We start from the raw sequence: 12,089 nt of genomic DNA, 5'->3' as shown, positions 1-12,089 counted from the left end.
ACCCTATTACCTTACACACACCACCACGGTCGGCTAACAGGACATCCAAAACTATACGGTGCTGCAGTGTCATGAGTCTATCTGCAGCTACTTCAGCTGTAATGTTATTTAAGGCGCCAGTTGTTTCATCTATGGCGGCCTGAACTATACGAGTTAGTTGCCGGATGTGGCGACTATTTGCAATAGGTCCCCAGAAAGGGAGAAAACCTTTAAAGAAGTCCCCAGCTTCTTGTCCTGCAGTATTTTCTGCATCTATGACCCCCCTTCGTTGTCTTCTAACTTGGGTCAGAGGGTCAATCAGGTGGTAATTGGCAGGGGCTGTGTAAGTCGGTGGTAAAGGAATGCGATGTAGCATTTTCCAGACCAGCCTTGAGGCAACCAAGTGCGCGCATGAGGTCCACAAATGAAATAGGTGTTTGGGGCAGTTACTATGGTCGGAAAATCGGGAGCGGGCAGTGTGTATGTCCTATCACACTCGCTGTTCCCCATTTCTTCCCCTTTTCCTTTCCCCCTTATGCAAAACCGGCCGTTTTGCGGTACTACCCAACCTCCTTGATCTGTCCGTCTTTGATCGACGGAAAACATTTCCCTGAAGGAAGCAATGTCATGGAACTGAGAGTAACTAATGTTTTCGTGGTCTTCAGCCCTCCCCCAGGTCACAGTGAGATCCACCATTTTGGAAACAGCCCTTACTATTTTAGTCTTCACTTCGTTCCAGTTACTCTCGTTTTTCAATTTGGTCGGGGGAATGTTTCTGACTGAGGCGGAGAATATCATGGCTAAAGCATAGGCGGACCCTGAATAACCAAATGGGAGGGAGAAAAAGGGCATTCCCTTATGTACGGAATGTGGCATCAAGCCACAAACCCAACAGTTTGTCTTGTTGACTATGAGTTGGTGTTTATGGAGGGTGGAAATGAATGTATTATTTATAAATTCCTTCCTTCTGTCCTCGAGGTGTGGGGGAAGATCAACATGGGAATGCATAGTGGTATTCTTTACAAGTGTGGAAGAATGCAGAGGGAAAACTGTACATAAGATCCATCCCAGACAGACTGCTACACAGCAAACAAGTAACATTGTAAATAGAAAGATTGAGAACCTGCTATGCAGTAATTTTATATAATTAGTCTTTTTCCATTGGCGCACCGCGTCGTTTCTCCTCATAATGTTTTATGGATTTAATATCAAAATGTCTCTGAACACGAGATCAAAACGTCTCCCAGCAGCCGCTTCACCAAGAGCTTGTTCCTGGGCTTAATTAGCCACCGGTGCGTTACGATCAGGTGTAATGTCTTTAGTCTGTTTTTGGTGAGATCGCAGCCGCGATCGGTATTCCTGTTGAGGAGTGAGTTCTGGAAGTGGGGAAAGTATATCCGAGGCGTTTATAGCCGTTGAACAGGGCACAGTGTCTGTAGGTGTAGGTCCAAAAAATTTCCGACAGTGGCTAGCGTGGAGCCACCCTTTGCGTCCTTCTACTTTGACGGCCGTCCTTGTGGTCAGGAGGACTAGTTTGGGAGCTGTCCACCTCTTCTCCAGGGGGCTGGTACGATCGAAGTTCCGCACTAGGATCCAGTCGCCGGGCCCAATGGTATGCTCTCCAGGCGTGGTGTGGTCTGGAAATGCTGCTGTAACCTGTGAACGACAAGATTGGAGTGCAGACATCAAGGAAGCCAGGTAATCTGTCAACATATTAGAATCAATGTCAGTCAGTTTTCTAGGAGAAGGGACACCCCAGATGTTAGGAGGTCTCCCGAATGTTATTTCGAAAGGGGACAGTCCTGTCCAGGAATGTGCCACCATCCGCATGTAAAAGAGAGCGACCGGGAGGGCAGTGACCCAGTCTATCCCTTTTCCTGCACATACTTTGGCTAGTTTTGTTTTCAAAGTCTGGTTGTGCCGCTCGACTAGGCCGGCTGCTTGAGGGTGTCGGACACAATGAAATCTCCAGGAATATCCCAATAGTAGAGAAACAGCCTCCATTAGTTTGGAGGAGAAGGGCTGTCCGTTGTCTGAATAGACGACCCTCGGTAACCCATACCTTGGGAAGAATTCTCTCACTAGTTGTTTAGCGGTTGTCTGGGCACCATAGTCTGGGACGGGGTATGCTTCAGTCCATCGTGTCAGTGTACACACTACCACTAGTGCATATTTGTACCCTCTGCATCTGTCCATCTGGATATAATCCATTTGGAGGACTTCGAAAGGATGATCAGGAGGCTGGAATCCACCCTGTTCTACTGGTACTCCTTTACCAGGATTAAATTGGCAACATATCATGCAAGTTTTTACTTTTTGTTTGGCTGCAGCTCTTAGATGTTTGTTGAACCAGATATTCCGTAAACTATCCAGCATACCTTTCTCGCCTAGGTGAGCGGGGCTATGGACCGTGTCAATTATGACTTGCACCATGGAATCAGGGAGAAACCATACTGTTTGGTCTTTGGTCATCCAACCCTGATCAGTCTGGACCCCTTCTTGTTCAGTCCATTTCTTTATTTCATCTGTGGTGGCATGTGTCTGTATGTCTAGCACATCCTTCAAGGGGTCCCTCACTATCATAGTGACAGTCTGTGTGGGTAGCTGAGAGTCTGATGTATTCACTGGTTTCTGGGCTGTCTGTTTAGCAGTCTGGTCTGCTAAGTCATTTCCTTTAGATATAGTGTCTGTAGCTTTGGTATGTACTTTGCACTTCAGAATAGCTATGGCTGTAGGTAGGTGTATGGCATCTAGTAGGGCTTGAATCAGGGGACCATGCTGTATTTTGGCCCCATGTGAGGTAAGGAAACCTCTTTCTCGCCATAACACTCCAAAATTATGGACTACACCAAATGCATATTGGGAATCGGTGTAGATGTTAACTTTCAATTGCTTTGCCCATATGCAGGCCTGTGTCAGAGCGATGAGTTCTGCTGCTTGGGCTGACAGGATGTCTATTCTTTGGGTCTCTATAACTTTACAGTCCGTTGTTACTGCATAGGCTGCCACTAACTCTCCAGCACTTGTCCTCATGCACAACCAATCCACATAAAGTGTTACATCAGGATCTGGGAGTGCAACATCTGTTAGGTCTTGTCTTGGTTTTGTCACTACATCGATCATCTCCACACAGTCATGTTGTGTCATGTCATCTGAGCTTGAGGGCAAAAGGGTAGCGGGATTCAATACGTTGCATCGTCTGATCTCTATGTGTGGCTGAAAGAGCGTTAGTTCGTATCCTGTCAGTCTTGCTACAGTCAGGTGTTGTGTCTGTGTTCTGTTCAGAAGGACTTCCACAGCATGTGGTACTTGTACTATCAGGGGATGTCCTAACACTATTGAGTCACTTTGTCTTATGGCCAGGGCTGTAGCCGCAACAGATTTCAGACATGCAGGCAAAGCTTGTGCTACGGGGTCCAATGTGCTAGAGAAATAAGCACAGGGTCTGTTTCTTCCTGCTTGGTCTTGGGTGAGGACGGATAGTGCTGTTCCGTCACGTTCTGTCACGAACAGGGTAAAATGCTTGCTGTAATTTGGGGTAGCCAAAACTGGTGCTTGACACAGAGCTAGTTTTAGGGCTTCAAATGCTTGGGAGTGTTCTGATCTCCAAGGGAGAGTTGTAGGAGTGGCTGCTTCCACTGTAGTTAACTGTATGAGTGGCTTAACTATGTGGGCATACTGAGGGATCCATTGTCTGCAATATGAAGTGAGACCAATGAATGCACGCACTTCTTTTTGTGACTTTGGCTGTGAAATGGTCGAAATCAGTTGGATTCGTTCTTGTGTAAGTTGCCTACCCTCTTTGGACAGTAAATGTCCTAAGTAAGCCACTTGCTGTGCACAGAACTGCAATTTTGAGGGAGACACCTTGTGACCTTTGTCTGTCAGGAAATGTAGAACTGTGAGAGATGCTTTTTCACAGTCTGGTTCTGTCCTTGCTGTGATGAGAATGTCGTCTACATACTGTATCAATGCTGTGTTGGTAGGCATATTGATACTGTCAAGTTGTCTCTTTAGTGCTTGGCTGTAAATGCTTGGACTTTCTGTATAGCCTTGGGGAGCTCTAGTGAACCTGAAACGTTGTCCCTTTAAACTGAATCCGAAAAGATATTGACTGTCGGGGTGTATAGGAATGCTAGGAATTCTTCAAGTCAATGACTGTGAAAAATGCAGCTTCGGGATCTATGGCAGTCAATAGTGAGGAAATATCTGGGACCACTGGATATTGTGGGATCACACATTTGTTCAGTTCTCGGAGATCAACCACCAGTCGGTAGACCGGGGGTGCCTGAGGGTCAGTCCTTTTGAGGACTGGAAGAACTGGAGAATTGCAAACATTTGAATCCGTCTCTATCACCACTCCATGTTCTATGAGTACTTGGATTATTTTTAGTAAGGCTTGTTCAGCCTCGGGTGGAATCTTATATTGTCGTATACGAGGTAGGACTACACCCTCCTTGAGCGTGACTTGATGTGGGGTGATGTCCATGTATCCGACATCAGTCGAGCTTTTTGCCCACAAATGTTGTGGGATGTCATTTAGTCTGGGGTCGAATTCTTTGACTGTGAAATGTCCTTTGAAATCTCGTAGGAACAATTTTACTCCTTCCGGTGAACAGCATATTACTGCTCCTAGTTCTTTGAGTGTCTTGATTCCTAGTAAATTCTCTGGGCACGTTTCTGTAAGGACCAGATCAGTAGTACGTGTCAGAGGGCCTACTCCTAAAGAGATTTGTTCAGATACTTTGTTTATGATCGGTTTTCCTGAAAAGCCCAGAGATATATTATGTGAGCCAGAGAGAGGAACCTCTGGGACTTCCTTATAACTTATGGTAGTCCTACTCGCCCCCGTGTCTATGAGGAATTTTCTGTCTTGTCCCAGTAAGTGAGCTTGTACATATGGTACTTTCTGATCCACTGGAACTGGGATAAGGGGCAAGTCACTTTCTCTCTCAAGGCTGTCTCATGCACATGGTTCAAACTCGGGGTAATCTGACTGTGCATACTGGTACATCTGTGTGGCAGCAGTAGCAGGCGTCTGAGCCTGTGGCGGCGTAATGGTTTGAGGCTGCTGAGCGTTACCTGGTCTAGGAGTGTGAAGGTGTTCTTTCGTCTTTCCTGTCACTATGTTATGTTTCAGAACTGGACATTCCCTCACAAAATGGCCCTGCTGCTTGCAGTAGTTGCAAGTACCTTTATTGGCCCCCACATTACCTTTGGGGACCGTATTTACTGGTGCCGTCTGGGCAGCCAGTACCTTCATTTTTGTGTCTTTTACCCTTTTCTTTTCCTGTTCCTGTTCTCCCTTATTCTGTTGTGGTGGTACTGTAACATCTGCAACATTTGTGAAGGACTATTTGCTTGCCAGGTACTCTCAATTTTCAACACTCTATTTCTGATGGGGGGTAAGGCGTTGTCCACCAATTTGGACACAAAAAGATGAGGATATGCCTCGCTTCTATGTGCGAGTCCACTATTTATACAGAAACATTTCTCTAATCTGGTGTAGTAATCACCCGTGTCCTCGTCTGGCTTTTGTTTACAGGCAGAAATGGCATCCCAATCTTCCTTTTTCGTTGTCAATAACAGAGGCAAGACCTGTATGAGGAGACTGGGCAGCTCTTTTACGCATTCACCTAGACCTTCACCTGGTTTTCTGTCTGTCTCTTCTTGTTCTAGGGCAGCCCACGTAATCTTTTTACCACCCACCTCCCAGTCCTTTTCCTTCAATTTGTCAAATATGCCGGTAGGTAGAATTACCTTAAGGAGTATTATTATATCTGGATATGTAAAACTACCCATTTGGAGGATATCTTTCAACTCCCTATGAAATCCTCCGGGATCTTTTTCGTGGGAGGGCACCATCTTTTTCATTTCCAATATCTCTAACTTGGTTAGGGGAGTATACACATGTATTCGTTGCAGTGTACCATCTGGCTGGGGTATGGGGTGGACTTCTCGTAAAGGATATTGGCCTATACTGTAAGGTTCATGATCTGATGAGGCTAAGGTAAGTTGGAGGAAACTGAGCTGCAGGTCCAGAATGGTGTTGATCAATTCCGGTCCTCGAGACCTCCATCTATCTGTTACTACTTCCTGTAACAATTTGAATAGCTTGTCTGGTCGGTGGGAGTTATTTTCGTATAAGGTAGCCAGGTGTTAGACCATATAAATACCTGCTAGTCGTTGTTCTGCTCGGGGAAGAGCCAGAAACATTTGCGCTACTATATCTGGGCCGTATACCCGGTGCTGTGATATCCAATGGGTGGCAGACCGGGCCAATTCTTTTTCTTGTTGGGTAAGGGGAGGCTCATTGTCCATCCATTCATCTAGGGCTCTTTCTGTGGACTGAAAAAGATCTTCCGAAGAAGGATCTAATCTTTTAAATTTCTGCGACACTCGCGGGGTTCGCCACTTGAAGCCAGGACAATGTCGCGCTACACCCATGAAATTCATTCTGTCTAGCGTCGGACCCTCATCTTCCTCTGAGTCGTCCTCCTGTGTGACCTTCTCAGAGTGAATAGTGACAATTTTCTTAATCAGTCTTTTAGTTATTTTGTCGATCTGATGTCCCAGATCGTGTGCTCCTCTGTGTATCTGATCACTAAGGTCTATTAACTCAGAGTCTATGCTTCCATTACCCGGGTCTAGTTCCCGGATCAGGCAATTTATGATGAACCGCAGGAGCAGTCCTCTGATGGGAACTTTTCTGTTTTTCATGACCTGGACCAGAGTATTGTGGTAACATTAAATTACCTATACTTAATTTATGCGGTAAAGTTCAATAAGAATAACTCATGAAAAATAAGAGGCAAAATCCGTGATATATGAGGTTTTAAAAAGGGGTTTTATTCCTTAAAAAGGAATTGGGTAATTGGCTCGAGCCAAGGTGGCATACCATTCCGTCACCACATAGGTTCGGGAAGGGACTGACAGACAACATTTTATTAACAGACATTCATATATATAGTCAATGCATTACAGTAATGTCATATTGTAGAAGGCGTAACAGCTGAGAGGAGAGATAAGAATGCATATACGTAATAAAAAAGGCGTTACAATAGGCGTGCATAAAGGCGTGAACTAGAAACGTCATTAACATGAGGTCACAAGTAGGTGGATCCATAAGTGAATCCTACGGTGTCAGCAGAAATACATGGCAGAGATGCGCGCGCAGCAGCATGACGTGTGATTTACGTGTAACTGTTGGGTGAAGGGGGACTTGACATTTGGCCCTACATGTGGAGACAGAAGTCTGGAGTGTCAGATCAACCTAATCCCGAATCGTATCTAATATCTTATGTTTAAGGAACAGTATTATCTGGAAGGGAAAGGTCTCTCGGACAGAAGCTATTCTATACTGACTGTGAGTGCGTGTATAAGCGTCTACGTGTCTACATGAGATGCGAGGGGGCATGGGCCTACCATGGAAACAGGAGCTATGAATTACTTGCACGGAGACAGTGAGGCCGGGCCCTTTGCTCTGCAGCTGGAAGGATGTTTACTTGAACTACGAGACAGGAATGTATTTTCGAGGAGCGGAGCAGATAATTCGAAGGTTGAATACAGTTTTGGCAGGCAACAGGCTGAGCCAAGCGCCGTAAGCCGCGTAGGAGTAAGGCAGAGGTCACGGTACAGAGGCAGACCCAGGCTGAGGCCTTTCAGAGTCAACGGGCAAGAAAAAGCTTGATGGCAGAATTCAGGGCCTACTTCGCCAGAGCTGAAAAACGTGTAAAGTACACCACAAAAAGACGTTGGCATGGCATACTTAGAAGCGAACTATTCGACCTATTCAGGGTGGGTCTGGAAGAGGACAAGTTAACGTTGGACGCAAATGTATTTGCGTCTTTATAACTGGCTCAGGAGGGAAGTTACATGCACTTTAAGTTCGTACATGGAAACGGTGGGGTGCACGTTAGGGAACATTTCTTGACCATAAAATTTATATTTCCTCATCCCCTCCTTGTTCCCTACGGACCCTTCATGATATATCGATCCTCATGAATCGATCGATTTGTTCACGTAACATCATTTGCTCTTCTTTCTTCTTTTCTCGTTTTGAATGGGAATTTGAATGCGGGAAACATGATGTGGCGCACAAGCCGCAAATCGCTGGTCCACATTGTAAACACAGGCAGCAACTGAATACTATGAGAAGACCAATGCCTAGGAATGATAGGATCTTCCATCCCCAAGCGGTCAATGTTGTCCAGAACCAACCGGACCAAGTCCAGGTGCCTGGATTCTGATGTATCAAACTTGCAATCTTATGAAGACGTGTTATAGCTTTATATACCGTTGGCGCGTTTTCTGGAATGAAAACACAGCAACTCGACCCGATGACCTTACAGGCTCCGCCCCTATCTGCTAGGATGACGTCAATGACGAGACGATTTTGAAGAACAACAACCCGCATGGCAGACTGTTCCTCTGTTAAGTTGCCTAGAGCAGAAGTAGTTTCATTCACTACCGCTTCGAGGGTTCTAGTTAATTTGCGTATCTGTTTACTATTAAAGACAGCACCTAAGTAGGGGAAGAATTATTGAAGTCTGTGTATTGTTCCCATGCCGTTTCAGTGTAGTCGACAATCGGGAGATCTCTTCGAAGTCTATTGTTTACTAGATTGGTATTTCTGTGGTAATCAGGAGGAGCTAGAAAAACAGGTGGTAGAAGGAATGCAATGTAACAGGTACCATCCCAATCTAAAGGTAAGCGTATGTATGCTGTATGACCACAAACGAAGTAGGAGTGTCGCGTAGCTCTGAATGTAGATCTGCCTTGATCATTGAATTCGACTATGGTAGTACATTTACTATGACCCAAGTGTACTGAGCCATTCTTTCTGATACATAATTCACCCGTGACTGGTAATACTGACATAGCAGGTAATACTGGTGCAGCTTCTGATTCCACAGTTAGGATCATGAGGTTAATTGTGTAATTACCTAACCCATATACTTCATTTTCTAGATCAGTTCCTGTTCTAGTGGGAAGTCCCTTCTTGTCGGGGTAACAGACTTTAAGTAGAACTGAGTTCAGGTTTCCCCAAACCCAATTCCCGTCAAGGACAGTAATGTCAGAATCTAAAGAATTAATCAGTCTAAACCACGCACCACATGAGCCATTGTGCGTGAACGGGTACGGAAAGAGGGGCAGAACTCCCTTATATTTCTGGTAAGGAGGGAGTCGGCCACATATCCAACAGTTTGTAGCGTTATTAGTTTGATGGGAGTGATGTAACATGCTAATGAATGTGTTGTTGCGCAGCGCAAGTCTGTAAGACAGTTCATGTGGAGGTAATTCGCTAAAAGAATGTTCGGCAGTAACATTGTAAGCAGATTGTTCATGCTTGAAGATAGGATAGTATATAGGCAACAATATACTAGCAGCAATAATCAAAAGGCTTAGAAAAAACATAATCAATAATGTCACTATACAATGACTACGAAGTGATTTACAATATGCACGTTTCTTGAGTTGTCTCTGTCTATCTCTCTCTCTATCTCGGTCTAGGGGATACATGTCAGAAACGAATTTAACCGATTCACCTAGGGGAGGACTTAAACAATTAAACTGTCTGACTTGCTAGACCGTAGCTTGAGTTTGTATTCCTCAGAGGCGGTTTTCTCAACCAGGGGGAGTTTTGAATCAGTCTGTGGAGGAGGGCAGGGCTTAGAGTCCAAGTCCGAAGGGAGTTCGTGGAATTTTTTAACGTGGCTCGAGTGTAGCCATCCTTTTCTGCCCTCCACTTTAACAGCGGTCCTCGTCGTCAGAAGGACCAATTTCGGAGTTTGCCAGCGGGGCTCCAGTGGACTCCTCCGGTCGAAGTTGCGAACGAAGACAAAGTCGCCAGGGACCACTTCATGGGGCTTCACCTCGGTGTTGTCGGGAAAGGCGGCAGCTACCTGTGAACGACAAGATTGTAGTGCAGACATCAAGGAGGCAAGGTAATCTGTCAGCATAATACAGTCAACATCTGTGATTTTACGAGGTATAGGCGTCCCCCACATATTTGGTGGCCTACCAAAGACCACTTCATACGGGGATAGCCCGGTTCGAGAATGCGCCACCATCCTCATATAAAAAAGGGCAACTGGCAAGGCTACCATCCAGTCAACGCCTTTCTCTCTACATATTTTCGAAAGTCGGATTTTCAGAGTCTGATTATGGCGCTCCACGAGACCTGCTGCCTCGGGATGCCGAACACAGTGGAACTTCCACTGATAGCCTAACAGAAGTGTAATGTGTTTCACGAGCTCGGATGAGAATGGCTGACCGTTATCTGAGTACACGATACGGGGCAAACCATACCGTGGGAAGAATTCACGAACCAGCTGCTTGGCAGTGGTCGGAGCAGTGTAATCTGGAACTGGATATGCTTCTGTCCAACGGGAAAGTGCACATACGACTACGAGGACATACTTGAATCCTCGACAACGTTCCATCTGGATATAATCCATCTGGAGGACTTCAAAAGGGTGATCGGGAGGCTGAAATCCACCTTGCTCTACTGGAATGCTTTTACCTGGATTGAACTGGCAACAAATCATGCAAGTACGCACTTTTTGTTTCGCTGCTGCTCGTAAGTTTTTATTGTACCATATGTGTTGAATACTGTCTAGCATGGCCTTTTCTCCTAGGTGCGCTGGACTATGTACTGTGTTAATGATTACTTGAACCATAGAGTCGGGGAGAAACCATGTAGATTTTCCCTTCGTCATCCATCCTTGATCTGTTTGGATCCCTCCTAGTTCAGTCCACTTCTTTATTTCGTCTGGTGTGGCATGTGTCTGTATGTCTATTACATCATGTGCGGGATCCCTGACTGTCAGGCAGTGTGTCAAGGTCGGGACTATTGTCTTTGTCACGTCAGTTGCATGAATTCGATTCTGGGCAGTCTGCTTAGCTGTTCAGTCTGCCAGGTCGTTACCCTGGGAGATAGTGTCGGTGACTTTTGTATGTGCCTTACACTTCATAATAGATATCGCGGTAGGTAGATGTATTGCATCTAACAGAGCTTGAATGAGGGGACCGTGTTGGATGTTGGCACCGTGAGAAGTTAAGTAACCTCTCTCTCGCCAGAGGACTCCAAAGTCGTGAACGACTCCGAATGCATAACGTGAATCAGTGTATATGTTAACTTTTTTGTTTTTGGCTTGAATACAGGCTTGTGTCAGAGCGATGAGCTCGGCTGCTTGAGCTGACAGGGTGTCGATACAATTGGTTTCTATAACTTCGGTGTCTGTCGTGACTGCATAGGCCGCCACTAATTCACCGGAACCATCCACATAAAGTTTCAGGTCTGGATCTGGTAATGGAACATCTGTCAAGTCTTGTCTGGGTTTCGTCGTAATAGTAATAACTTCAATACAATCATGTTTCAATGGATCTACACCATTTAATGGCAAAAGTGTGGCAGGATTTAATGTGTTACAACGCCTGATTTCTATGTGTGGTTGAAACAATGTCAATTCATAACCTGTCAGTCTTGCTATGGTCAAGTGTTGGGTCTGTGTACGATTTAAAAGAACTTCCACGGAGTGTGGAACTTGTACTGTCAATTGATATCCTAACACTATGGAATCACTTTGTCTGATTGCTAAAGCTGTCGCAGCGACTGATTTCAAGCACGCAGGCAGGGCCTGGGCTACTGGATCTAATGTGCTAGAAAAGTAAGCACACGGTTTGTGTGAACCTGCTTGTTCCTGAGTGAGGACTGACAATGCAGTACCTTCACGTTCTGTGACAAAAAGTGTAAAAGGCTTACTGTAACATGGTGTTGCTAAAACAGGTGCTTGACATAAGGCTTTCTTTAAGTCCTCAAAAGCTTGTGTATGTTCCTGAGTCCAAGGGAGGACAGTCGATGTCGCTGCCTCCTGAGTTGTCAACTGAATGAGTGGTTTTGCTAGGAATGCATATTGGGGAATCCATTGTCTGCAGTACGAGGTGAGGCCTATGAAAGCCCGCACCTCCTTTTGTGTTTTCGGTGGTGACATGTTTACAATTAACTGGATGCGGTCAGGAGTGAGCTGTCTCCCCACTTTGGACAGCAAGTGACCCAGGTACACAACTTGCTGAACACAGAATTGCAGCTTCGAAGGGGATACCTT

Source organism: Lissotriton vulgaris, unplaced genomic scaffold (genome assembly GCF_964263255.1).
Source record: "Lissotriton vulgaris unplaced genomic scaffold, aLisVul1.2 SCAFFOLD_974, whole genome shotgun sequence".
Classification (NCBI taxonomy): Eukaryota; Metazoa; Chordata; class Amphibia; order Caudata; family Salamandridae; genus Lissotriton; species Lissotriton vulgaris.
The sequence above is the reverse complement of the archived record's forward strand: the minus strand, read 5'-3'. Positions refer to the sequence as shown.